Raw genomic sequence first — 14447 nt, forward strand, 5'->3', positions numbered from 1 at the left:
TCATTTTAAGAAAGAAACTGTGATTTAGAGCAATAGCACAGGGAAGGAATATAATTTTAACCACTGTCCTTAGAGAGGACAGGCTTAGTGTAAACCATTTTTTTTCCCTTCGGGAGCTCTGTGTGTGGGTGAGTGTGTGCATGTGTGTGTGTGTGTGTGTGTACACCTTTGAACTGCTTCTTATTTGCCCATTGGTGAAGGAGGGATTCCCACCTTGCGGTTGAAGGATGGTTGAACACATGATACCAACACTGGATTGAGATGATGAGACAGGGAGCAGTTTATTATTTACATATACTCACAATCCAGAGAGGGGAACACCACAGGCGCCACGCTGGACCACGTGGAGTTTGTGCTCAGGAACAGTCTGAACTGTGAGAGGCAGTCTTTGTAGTATTAAGAGGATGAGGTGCCTTTGGGAACGTGTGATTGGCTCATTTCCATAATTCCATCTCCCAGAGAACTGAAACTCCTAAGGAATAAGAAGGAACTGTGCCTGGTCCTTTGATGAGGAAAGTTATTTAGGAAAGGTTCTTATCCAAAGGAGCAAAATTAGGAGGGGAATTTGTGATCAGATAACTTAAGGCCCTCCAAATTTTACAAGGTATCAAGACAGTATATTACACCAAGCCTTAATTTGAGGGCTTCAACCACTGTGTGCGCATGTGTGCCCATGTGTTAGAGTGAAGTTGGGATGGAGATCTTTGGGGAAATGGAGGACACTGGAGAGAAGAAAAAGCTGACACATGTCCCCTTCCTTCTCATACTCAGACCAGTGCTCCTCAAAGTGTGGTCCACAGACCAGCACGGGTCCATAAACCATTTGTCACCCATCCACAAAAATGGTTGAGACAGGTACAAAAATCCAAAGTAAGCATTTAGATACTTTGATGGCAGAGCACCTGGGTGGCTCAGTGGGTTAAAGCCTCTCCTTCAGCTAGGGTCATGATCTCAGGGTCCTGGGATCGAGCCCTTACATCGGGCTCTCTGCTCAGCAGGGAGTCTGCTTCCCTTCCTCTCTCTGCCTGACTCTCTGCCTACTTGTGATCTTTGTCTGTCAAAAAAATAAATAAATAAAATCTTTAGATACTTTGATGGCCATGTGACTCAGGTCTAGTTGCAGGGTTCTTGTCTCATCGAGTTGAAGAATGAATCTCCCAGACAAAAGGGTGAAGTGAAGTGAAAGTTTATTAAGATGAGAACAGAGAGTAAAGAAAATGTGCTCTCTAAAGTGAAAGCAGTCCCAAATGGGTTACCACTGGGGACTTTTATGGTCCCTCTTTTATAGGAAACTGACCAGGGAACTTGATAAATTTGTCAATATCATGGTGGATTTGTGAATATCATTCTATAGTTAGAACGAACATGGTGGACTTATAACATGAGAAGGAACAAGGTGTTCTTATAAATATCATGTCTGTTTTTCCACATCTGGGATTTCTGAGAGCCTGGTTATATAGACCTCTGCCTGACCCTGGTCACGTTGCCTCCTATCTACCTCTCCCTACCTAGCCTCATCTGTCCCTTACTCAACAGTGCATAGTTCTAGGCACAAAGCATGTGTACCTCAGTGGACATGGTTTCACACCAAGGAATGTTCAAGCATTTTGCCAACCAAGTTAGAAAATGGGGAATGTTGGTCAAGAGGAGTCTTATTTCATTAATGGTTAATTCTGCTCCTGTGCTCCTATCCCCATTCCAATTAAGTATAAAATACACATTTCAAGATTTGATGCCAAACCATAAAGGCTAGAGACAAGCCTTGCCACCCAGCAGTAAATACTAAGGGAAAGATTTAATGCAACCGGCAGCATATGGCAGGGCTGATGATTTCTCATAAACTACATGGACTAATTTAAAAAGAAAAAAAAGAAAGAAAAAAAAAGGCAGAGAAGCCTTCAAGGAAGTAATAACCCAGAGGTAAAAAATATTGATTAGGGAAAAATATTATCTTAATCAAAATATGTCTTTTAGCTAGAAGTTGTTTGGGCTCCAGAAAGAGAAAACAAAGTATGTTTCTAAGATGTACATTTTTCCTTGTGGTTTTGTTGAATAATGAGTAAGGCCATCAGTCTTTTTGAAGTATTTGCTGTGTAAATCAAAATAAAGGCTTTAATAAGTCTACAGAAAACCTTATTTACTAGTTGGATAAAAAGGAAGCAATATTAATTATTTTAAAAATATTTCAATATGTACCTATGGCTTTTGGTATTTCTTGATGATATATACAGATAAATTTTATATGGCTTGCCATATACTATATTTTCTTTTAATGAGAGTTTTTTACTTCTGATCTTTTTCATCTGTCTTCGGAGGCAAATGATTCAAAATAACTTGTTTCTGTCAGCATTTGTCAACTGTTCAGGCAACTTCTTTTTAATCTCCTTCCCAGTTTAAGCTTGATCTTTTAAACATTATGATCAGACAGTATTTGAATATGTCACATGTACTTTTATTTTTAGGGATTTTATGAATTCAAGCCGAATCTGAATCTAAGTAGGTAAGAGCTACTTCAAATCCTAACACCTCTCCAGTTTTTCCTTAATCTTATAATATATGGTTGTCCTCCAAATTTTATATACCAAAATTTCTTTATTATTTCCATTTGCCATTTGAACGTCAAGGGGTTTATTCATGGCAGAAACTGTCAGTGGGAACACATGATCCCATTCAGCATTCTATTCTTGGAGAAGCCAAGACTGAATGCTTAGTGATGTGCTAAAGAGTAACAAGGAAAAGCAAAATTACAGCGTATTTTCTCCACTCACTCTGTTTCTATGTACACAAGGTAAGCAGTTGATAAATTATCCAATAAACTTAGTCATTATAGCTGAGAAAATTCAGGTGTAATTGATAGATCAATGACCCAGATCCTTCAGGGACCCGATCCCCCAAACCTCAATCCTGCCTCGTGTATAAATACTGCCTCTCCCCAAGGCCCCCTTCACTAACCTATGCATTTCCTCCCTTTCCTTCTGAGCATATTTGCAAAACCTTTGTGTGTGTGAGAACTATAGTCTTTACTTTTGCATCCAAAGTAGAGACAAATAAAACTGAAGATTGTTAGGAATGAAATCTTGTTTTCCCTTCATCCAAATATGCACTGAGCACCCCCTGTTGGCGGCCTAGCAGCAAGCTGGTTACAAACACTGCCTAGCTAGTCATCAATGCACAAAGAAGGAAGCAAACCAAAAAGGCCATGGTCATTTGGATTCTTGGATCAAAACCAGAGGGAGGGGAAATCAATATTTGCTTAATAGAAAAGGAAAACATTGATAGGAAAGGAAGTTTTATTCTCAAGATTTTAATAGGGTGCTTCAATGTTAGGGAAAGAAAAATCCTCTCTTTTCTTTTTTTTTTTTTTTTTTTTAAGCTTAAAGTTATGTTCACTTTCAATGTTAGATGAGTATGTTTCTGAAAAGAACAGTGGGTAGAAAACCTAACAAATATATTTGTTTTTGTTCAGGCCACGTCTGACTTTATAGGCTGTGCCTCTCCTCTAGTCTATGTACATCAAGGGCTAAGAAATCTACTGTAAATCCTAGATTTCCCCTCACATTTTTAAGCAGGACCACGTGGGCACTGAAGGGAGGAAAAATGGAAAAATGGTTAGAAGATTAATACATAAGCTTGCATATATATATATATATATATATATATATATATATATATATGTATTCATTCTGATATCCTAAGGATTGAGTCAATAAAAATAGATTTTCTTTCTATTTATCATAAATGTGCTTCTAGCCCCTTCAAGCTTACCTGATAAAATCTGATTTAGTTCATCTACAGAGAAGCATAGATTTTACTTTAAAATTCTCTTTTAAAAGAACAATAATGGGTTATTTTTAACAATAGATATTTTGACAATCTTGTCAATAGAAGAGTAGGATGAATTTTTCTCCACAAAAAAATATCTTCTCAGGAAGTTTAAATATTCATTCTTTTATTGTCAATTACATCCCTCTCTAATTATAAATTTTAAATATATGATTAGTGAGAGGCTTGGCATGAACAAAAGGCTTAGAATCAAAAGACTTGGGTTCTAATCTTGACTTTGCCACTTTCTATCCCTAGAACTATGCAGGCTGCTTAACCCCCCTGAGTTTCAATTTCCTCATTTGAGAAATGGAAGTCATTAACCTGATCATTAATTCAAGACACATGAGATGCCAATTGCCAGAGATATTGTCAGGTGCTTAGTTCTGGAGCCATGTGGGTGAGGGACTTAAAATAAGCTTGTATTGTATTGAATTTCTGCTATGTCCCAATCACTGTGACTGCCTGTCATTGACTTGACTTAAAGGAACCCATAGGAGCTCAGTTCTGGAACCAAACAGACTTGGTCCCAATCCCATCTCTGCCATTTTCCACACAAGTAATCTTGGAGAAACTAGTTAATGTATCTGAAACTCAGTGTCCTTATATGGAAACACTGAACTGTTTCTCCAAAGTCACACAGATGGAAAATGACTGAGGTAGGATTATAAGGCAATTATGTCCTGGAGGACCACAGTCTAGAATGGGATTGGTCACAATTAAAACATTGTGGTGCTGTTAAACTTTGTTCCTTTATTTTTCTTTCTACTGCTTGAAGGGCCCTGAATGTCATGCTAAAGAGTTTGGACTATCTTGTCACTAAAGGGAAGTTTGTAGAATATTTTGAGTAGGAAGTAAACCATGATCATGATTTATTCACCAGGATGTTGAGAAAATTTGAAGAGCATCTGTGTATGAATAGAATACATTTGTGTAAGTAATTATGGTTCTAGTTATTATAGACCCACGCATTATCTCTTATCCTGATGTTGGTCTATGTGTGTTAACATGATATCCTATCGGGATAAAATAAGCCTAACCCTATAGTTGAGAAATATTTTCCCTCAGAGGAGGAAACTTCCTCAGTATAAGTCATACTGGATAGCATATCCCAGGACAGGAAATTTGAAATTGGTAATTGAGCCTTAATGAGTGGCCAGAGGCAAAATCTTCCTGTCTCCAGTCATTTCTTTTGAATTCTAAGAAAATGTGAGAATAATGTGTACATTGATGTGGGGAGAAAATGGCCTCTGCCAAGGGAGGCAGCCAAGCCTGGGCCACCAGTCCTTCCCATCTGAAAATTGTCTCTCCAATGCCAACCTTAGAAAATACCAATATGATGAAGTTGCTGCTGTACATATGAAGAGCATGAATGGGGTTAATTTAATTGTCTTAAAGAAGGGCACCCATTATAGTGTTACTTTAAAGCAAATATAAATCAACAATGGCACTTAGTTTCAATTTCTAATTCTTGACAATCAATAGGGATATGTCACATTTAATAGGACATCTAACTAATTTATTGCCAAAATGCGACAGGTTTATGTTACACGTTGGCTGTAATAATTCCTAGTGCGTGTAGTTCCTAACTTCTGAATTTTTTCCTTTAAAGTTCATTTTGGGGCTGGGAGTCAGGAGGGGGTGAACTGAGCTTATTTTGAAAGGTTAGCATGCAGTGACTCCAGCTTTTCTAAATCCTGGGCATGGGTTCATGAAAGGCTTATGATCCTTCAAAATACCTTCTCTGAACCTACGGAATGAAAAGAATGTAGAAGAACCATTGTTCCCAGAAATGTTTTGCCTGTTCCTCAGATGTGGTCAGTTCAGTTACTAACTTATTCTGTAGAGCAGTCACTCAATTAGAATGTTCTACTTAAACTGTAGGTCTTTGGGATGCCACCTAATCTTTTCAAAATCGTAGGTCTTCCATTTCTGAAAAATTCCTTTCCCTCGCATGTATTCGGAAGGCAGTTCACTTCCTTAGGACGGACGGCCTCCTCCTGTCTCTGGGGAATCTCTGGGCTACATTTTGACTATGGTGGCAGGGAGTGGCTGGGTTTTTAATTCCTTAGACTCTCCACCCTGGAAGAGACTCTCAGCTCCAAATATGTCTCTTCAGTAAGGCTCACTGATAAGAAGCTGAGGGGGAAAAACCACCACAAAGCCATGGACTTAAGCAGTCTCTTTCAAGCACCACTTAATGGCGTGGAGCAGAGTGCAGAGCTCAGGATTCAGACGTGGGAGCTTGGCGGCTTCTTCATAGAGAGCTGCCCAAGGCTGGGCGTCCAGGCTTCCCGGTGGTGGGTTGGCATCAATTATTGAAGGAGTCTGAGGAGGAAGAGAGGATAGGAAGGGCTGGCTATTTCTGTGAAGAGGAGAAAAGTGTAACAGGGCTCAAGTGGAACTAGTACAGAAGGAGGCTGCCGGCTGGTGAGGCTGTCCCTGGGAGCCAGACTCCACGGAAAGCCCTTGCCTCAGGTGGCGCTGGCGCCATGCTCTTCCGCCAGAGTCTGTCAGTAGAGCTGGGGAACACCACCTGTCAGAGGCTCTCGCGCGCATCGTTTACCCTGGGCCTCTTACACTGCAATTAATGTAAAATTTCTCCCCTCAGGAAACAGGGGAAACCTCCTTTATTGAACATTACCAGTGAAATGTTGATTGCTAAACTGAAATGAAAAGTGTGACAATGCAGGGTAGTTTTTGACACCCCCTGCCCCCACCAAAAAAAAAAAAAAAAGAAAAAAAAATCTGTAATAGGATGGAAGTGGCCTTGGGACGTCACCCAGGAGGGACCCCCTTTCCATTAACCCTTTCAGTGGGATAGTTACACACATTTCTGCGTTCACCCACTACCTGTTGCTATGGGCAACGATGAGGATACGGAAATCTGTTTTATTCATCCTTATATTACCAATGCCCCATACCGGGCTTGATTAACATTTGTTAACATTCACTGAGAAGCCATAAAACAAAAATGTGTAAAATATTTTATTGCTGATTGACTAAATCCCTGCTCAGTGTTAGGGTCCGTGATCAAAGGAACGAGACTGATACAAAGCGAAGGTCAAGCAAAACTATTTCGCGCCAAGCATCAAGAATCAAACTGACCAGTCAGGGCTATCTCTTACGAAAAAGCGATGACGATGATCCCAACAAGGTCACTCCCAAGAAGGCCGCTCCAGACGAGGCTGCTCTAGATGAGGCCGCTCCATGATCAGAGCCGCTCCCAAGAAGAGGCCACTCCCAAGATGAGGCCGCTGCTCCATGAGGTTGCTCCCCAGACAAGGCCGCTCCCAAGAAGAGGCCATTCTGGACAAGGCCGCTTCCCGGACGAGGCCGCTCCCGACGACAAAGAGGCAACGATGACAGCGATGATGACAAGAAGGACAACCCGGATGACACAGACTCTGCTCCCCATGATGCCACTCTGACAAAGCTGCCACCCAGAGGAAGCCACCGCTGCGGACAAGGCCACTCGTGGCTCGGGGTGGCGAGGCATTTTGCGGCGAGGCTGCTGGTGGCTAGGGGCCATTGGCATCTCAGGGCCACTGGCGTCTCGGGACTGCTGGCATCCAGGGGCTGCAGGCGTCAGGACCGCTGACTGCTGGGCCACTGGACCGCTGGTGTCTCGGCACCGCTGACGTCTAGGGGCTGCACGCGTGGGGACCGCTGACCACTGGACCACTGATGTCTCAGGACCGCTGACCACTGACCACTGGGGTCTCAGGACCGCTGGCCTCTAGGGGCTGCAGGTGTCGGGACTGCTGACCACTGGACTGCCGGTGTCTCAGGACCGTCATCAGCGCAACTGCCTGAGGCTACAGCTCTGGGCTGCTGAAGGCAGGGCTGCTGGAGGCTGCAGGCGGCGGTTCGGGGCCACTGGAGGCAGGACCGCCGGAGGCAGAGCCGCAGGCGGCTGGAGGCTGCAGGCAGTGGCTTGGGGCCTCAGGCAGCTCGAAGCTGCAGGCGGTGGGTGGGGGCAGGCGGCGGCTGGTGGACTCCGGAGGCGGGACCGCCAGAGGCGGGACGCAGGCGGCTGGAAGCTGCAGGCGGTGGCTCAGGGCCACGGGGGCTGGAGACTGCTGGCACAGGGACCGCCGGTGGCGGACCGCTGGCGGTGGTTATAGCTCTTACAAGAGCTGTTACAGCTCCTCCACTCCGCCCACTCTTCCGCTCCTGTGGACTCTTCTGTTCCCACCAACTCTTCCTTCTGCTCCCATCACAGCTCTCCTATTCCTCTGCTAGCCTCGCACAGCAACCTTTATGCGGTTGATTGAGCCCCACCCCTATACAGGTGGCCAATGGGATCTCAATTCACCCTAGTGGATATACACATGCTGCACCGATTGGACATCTCCACCTGGCCTGCCCCACCCCTACATCTGGGGTCCACAAGCAAGTTCCTCGGGGAGGGGCAGGCCCTTACACTCAGCACAACATAAAATACTCAAGTGTGATGGTGGTGGTGGAGGTAATGGTGTGGGGGGGGGAGGGAGGCTTTGGGGGGGTCAGCTCAAGTTTGTTGGTTTTTGTTTTTTGTTTTTTAATTATTGCCTGATTCTGGAGAAAGTTCAAGCTGATAAGAAATTGCTTCATCCAAGTTCACATGCAGTGGGCCTTCCTTTCTCCTCAAATACCTCTCTGTATCTAGATCCACTCTCCATTTCAAGGGGCTTTGGCAGATTCAGGTGGGGGTTCACTACCTAGCATTAGCAGGATCGTTTCATTTGGGACAGAGAAAAGCAGGCAGCTTTCCTACCTGACTGATACTCAGCAGGTCATGTAGTAACTTCTGTGGGAGACAGATTCTCATGAACCCTTTATGCAAGAATGACTGACAAAACCCAGTCCAGGGACTGCATAGTCTTCACCTAAATGCAGCCGGCAAGTCCCCCAAGGATTGGTGCTGGCTCTTGTTCATGGGACCAGATGCTGAAGCAGAACTGGGTGGCATTCCCTAGGGCCTCTCCTAACTCTCCTTCACATTCTGTCTCCTTGATCTGTCACTTGCCTCAGCCTGGGAATTCCTTTCTGATGTTATAGCTAGAAAGCTTTTTGTCTTACTCATCACAACTCTTTCATGGTCTTCTGAAGCCTAAACAACTGAAAGCAAAAGCCCAGACTTTGTGTTTCTGGGATGTCACCCCTTTTCTGAGGAAATGAATAAAAAATAACAAACTGGCTGAATTGAGGGGGAAGACAAGGGCTATAAGAACTGGTGGGAGAAGGATGTATGAGTTAATATTGAGAATACTCTTAAAATATATTATCCTGCTATGTAAGTCACCAGATAGCTCATTTCTCAATGGACATAGAAGGGAGGCAGAGCATAGCTTTTATGAGTATTTCCAGTAAGGTCACAGGCATGTGGTGTTTGCATTGCTTAACCATGCTATCAAGACTCTTCCACCGGGCAAGTGAAAAAACTCCGTTCAAAACAGCTTAAAGAAAAAGGAAACAATAAGACAACTTAATACACCAATTAAATTTAAATTTAATAAGATAAATTTAGAATTCTTCAAGCTTGATCCAGTCCCTAACACATTGCTTCCATGGCACTCTCTCTTTCTCGTCATCCCTCAGCAAAGCTTGGCTCTACTCTTCAATCAAGCTTTCTCCATACAAGCAAGATAAAGATGGCTGCCGACAGTCTACACCCAACTCATCAAAGCTGGGCAGCCCCAGAAGATAGAGACCATCTTCCATACTCATTCTAGCAGAGAAGTTTTGATCAGTGCATATGGGGTTAAACATCCTTCATGCAAGAATTATGTGTCCAGGAGGAAATGTTATAACTGACTCAACTTAGTCACATGTTCACCTCAAAGACCAAAAATGTGAAGAAGCCACTGTGACTGAGCCCCACCCACAACACCTAAAGATCAAAGGATGAAAGGATGGCGAAATGTTCCAGAAAGCCCGCCCTACTTGCCTTGTTATTTTCTTATTGTCAAAAATTATAAGGCAGTGTTTATCAATTGCAGGTAATGAAATCAACTTAATGGGTAGTAAACAGAACATTGTAGGATAGCGTAGGGTTGGATAGAATTTAAAAAATGTCAATGATGCCAGTGTGAACCATGTATACTAAGGTTCAATATTATTTATGGAAATTTTGTTTCAATTGAGTGTGTGCATATATATATATGTGTGTATATATATTCTTTTGATGTGTGTGTGCATGTATATATATGTATGTGTGTATATATATACATATATATGTATACATATATTAAAAACACCTGTTTCTCACTGTGAGATGCAGCAGGTAAAACAAAACAAAACAAAAAACAAAATAAACAAGCACCTTTAAGATGCACTGAATGAATCTACCTAGCAGTGAGACGTTCAAACACACTCAACTCTTTGGAAGATGAAAATTAACTGTGATCAGCACTTAAGTTATCCCATTAAGAAACAAAATTTGCCTTCTATATTTAATGACTTTATGCCAATATATTTCTAAAGTCTTCGGCCATGAAAGCGATAAAGCAAAAACAATTCCTATTGGCCTAGCTATATGTGCCCATGGTTTGAATGTTCCACGCTTGGTACTATAAACTCAGCAAATAGATCAGAACAAAAATCTGCAAAGATTCAAGAAAACTGGGTCACCCGGGTGGCTCAGTTGGTTAAGCATCTGCAATCAGCTTGGGTCATGATCCCGGGGTCCAGAGATCAAGCCCCACATTTGGCTCCCTTGGTTGGTGAGAAGTCTGCTTCTCCCTCTGCATCTCCTCTACTCCCCAACTTGTGCTCTTTCTCTTTCTCACTCTCTCTCAAATATATAAATGCAATCTAAAAAAAAGGGGGGGGTTCCTGGGTGGCTCAGTGGGTTAAGCCACTGCCTTTGGCTCAGGTCGTGATCTCAGGATCCTGGGATCGAGTCCCACATCGGGCTCTCTGCTCAGCGGGGAGCCTGCTTCCCTTCCTCTCTCTCTCTCTGCCTGCCTCTCTGCCTACTTGTGATCTCTCTGTCAAATAAATAAATAAATATTAAAAAAAATAGAATTAAGAAAACTAAGCTAAGGTTCCAAGAGTCAGAGTTTTTTTTTTTTTTTTTTGAGAACTAAGTTATTTTAGAAGTTATTTTATAACTTCCTGGGTGGAAGATATAAAGTAAAATATCAAGTTGTTTTCATCATCAAGTGATAGGCTGGAAGAGTAGGAAAAATTATTGTAGGCAATATTAGCCACTTAAAGAAACTTACTCAACTCAGAGTCAAAGTAAATAGTCATATGTTTATTGACTAATAACCTAGTGGCTTGAAAGAGCTCTAGTTTGCCAGGGTCCCTAATTCACTTGCTTAGGACAGAAACACCAGTTTATGTCTGTAAAAGCTATTAGAGACTCATGATAACCAGGCATACATAAACTGGCACCATGATCTGCCTAAAATTCTAGGAAATGTGCTGCAAGTACAACCTAGAAATAGAAAGCATATTTCCTTGAGAAAAGATTATTAATACGGTTTTTCTTGCTGTTGTTAGGACAATAACAACAAGTGATAGTTCTGAAGCCGGATGCTATTGTGGTCAAGTATGGAGGTGGGGTAAGGGAATAGGGGACAAGGAGGATCTTCCAGATAGAGAATGGGCCATCTGAAGGCCCAGAAATTGAAAGGAGTGGGACACATAAGGTGCTCCAAGTGATTCCATATGGCCAGAAAAGACAGTGAAAGAGGAGGGGCGTATGGGGCTGGAGAGATGGGGAATACTAAGCCACTGGATTTTTCTCCCTAGAGCAATGGAGAGCCAGTGAAAGGTTTGAAGCAGAGGAGTTGTCCCATTATGTCTCCTTCCTAAACTATCACTGTAGCAACAATGAGATAAGGAAGTAGACAGAGAGGAATGGAGGCAGAGAGATGGAAGGAGGAGTGTTACAATAACCTAGGGGAAGGTTGATGGTGACACGAACCGGGGATAGACAGAAGGCATCGAGAGAGATGTTCACAGGACAAATGAACAGAGCTTGGTACTTGTTAGTGTCTGTGAGCAAAGGAGACACCCCAGGGAAGATATCTCACTCTGTGACAGGTCAAGTGCATGTAGAATGGGGCCAATCATCAAGAAGAGACCTGGGAGGAGGAGGTATTGGAGAGCAGGAGATGGATTAGGTTACATCCTCAAAGGGGGATAGGAAGAGACAAAAACTTCGTGAATAACTATATCAGGCAACAGCAATTAATCTGAGTCTCTGTAAATTTAATCCGACAATGAGGGAGTCTTAGGTAGAACTGTCCCCTAATCTTTGGGTTGGTATGCCTACCCCTAATACAGGCTAATTATTAAATAGATGGATGCCATCTGTATAAAAACTCTTGCCTTTTGATCAATCCTCAAAAGAAGTTACATAATAATATTGTACTATCGATATTTCTGAAAGGGAAATGAGGACCTTAAGACACATTTCATGCATGAAAGAATCTGGTAAATAACTCAGGAACAAAGTTCTAGAGTCTCCAGAACAAGCTGCTTCCCCATATAAGTCTATGAATAGGCTGAATAAAACCCTCCCAGAAACCTTCTTGCAATAAACAATGTGAGAAGCATTTAAGCACAATTTACTCTGACAATATTAGCTACATATCACCAAATTTAGAATATTATTACATGCCACTATCTGGTGCATGGAGTGAGGAATGGCTTCCGGACACCAAAAATGAGGGCAGTTCCAAGGGAGGAACCAATGACTCCTTGCTTTGCAAGAATCCACATCCTGTTGAGGGAGGGACAGGGTTCTATGGCTGAAATGGCTGTTATCTGTAAGGGAGTACAGATCTTACATGGATCTGGGAGTCACTCTGGCATTATCTCTAAGAGTTTCAACTAGGCTAGCCCAATTTGTGGAATACAGAACATGCAAACATAGGAAAAAGCCACCATTGTGGGATAAGATAACTCTTGAGGTTTGTAGATGCACTGAAGGCATTGATTCTCTGGCCATTTGCAGCATTGTGGCTCTTGGAGCATTTTATATAACCGTCACCAGTGAATCCTTTTCCAGGTATGAAGTTATATTGAAATCATACCATGTTTGCAAGGACTACCATTATTAGAGTCTGAATATTTGCTTACATTGCACAGTTGAGCAGAAGAGAAGTATCTTGGATAATATTTACAAATTGTGGACCACAGTGCAAACTTAACAATACTTTAGATCGTTAGAAAGAGAAAAACCTGTTAATTAATTTTAGTTTGTTTGTGGAAGAGGAAGACTTTCAAGCATTACAAGATGGGAACTCAAAGAAGGTGGAAATTCAATGCTCCAAGAGTAAACTATATTATTATTAGTTAGGAAGTGTTTTATTGCAAAAAGGTACGTCTAGGTCTTGGTTGTTCAGTACTTTATTCCTTTCTACCAATGAGAAGGAGCCTTCTTGCCAACCACATGCCACTTAAGCAAGAAGGAGGTGTGTTCTTTTTAACTCAAAGTATGTTATTACAGTAAGAATACTCTTGTGGCAATCACAGATAGGTTTTCGGCTGGCTTCCTGGTTGGCCTCAAGATTTTTCCTGAACACTTTCTCCTTCAGAATCATCCCACTTCTAGATCAGCCAAGAATGGACATGTAAGACTAATACCATCTACTTCCTGAACCAGAGAATTGATTCAGTATCTTTGAGGGTCTCAATATTATAATTTCTCCTGAACTTGAAACTGCCTTTCAAAATGGCTCCTGGCCTGATATCCAGATTCATCTGCAACTACTCACTCATCTGATATCTAGCTAAGAAGGCATGGCAAAAATCAGTTACTGGGTGAAATTCAGCTGGCATTCAAACAGTAGCATAGTCCTTGCAAATAAGGGAATGTATCAAAATGAGGTGGGAGTGGGAATTGAATGGACCATCCAAAGATCAGGGAATTCAGGCCTGTTTCTATTCTGACTCCCTCCCTTAACCCATTAGGGCTGAGAATCAAGACTGGTTCCCTGGCTGCCAAAGTCCTTTTATAAGAGCGAAAAAGCGGAAAAGATATGATATAAAGATTGCTTAGAGGAGAAAGCCCGCATCTGTGTGTTTGCACGCATGTGCACGTGCACGTGTGTGTGTGTGTGTCTGTGTTCATATCAGTTTGAGATCTTTTGACTGTAAGTATCAGAAAACTAATTTGAAATTGTTTCAACAACAAAAAATTCCTGGGATATTTCACAGAATCAGGAAATAGCTTGATTTCTTTTGGTCTTAATTCCTAAATTCCTAGGAAAGGGATAAAGATCAATAAACTGAATACAGTAAGTATAAAGACTTTGCAGGTACCCATGGGCCAGGGGCATGGGGTGGTAGGGAGGCCAATCCCAGGAAAGGGGCTGGGCTGACAACCCAATAAATGTCTAATGCACATATCATACATACTTAAAATAGGCTTTTTCTGCCATTAGGTCTTTTCAGTTGCAACACACAGACCAGAGATAGGAGAAACCCCGTATCAGACTTGGTAGAGTCTATCCCATCTTCTGTATCAACTGAGGGTATGGCATAGTTTTTTTTCTCCCTGGCCAATCCTATCATAAAGACTTTTCCCTTTCCTCCTTTCCACTCACCTGCACCATTGACAGGCATTGAAACACAATGAAAAGAAGAGGAAGCAGGGTCTGCAGCATGGGATAAAGGAAAAGGGG

This window comes from Mustela nivalis (genome assembly GCF_964662115.1).
Source record: "Mustela nivalis genome assembly, chromosome: 12".
NCBI lineage: Eukaryota > Metazoa > Chordata > Mammalia > Carnivora > Mustelidae > Mustela > Mustela nivalis.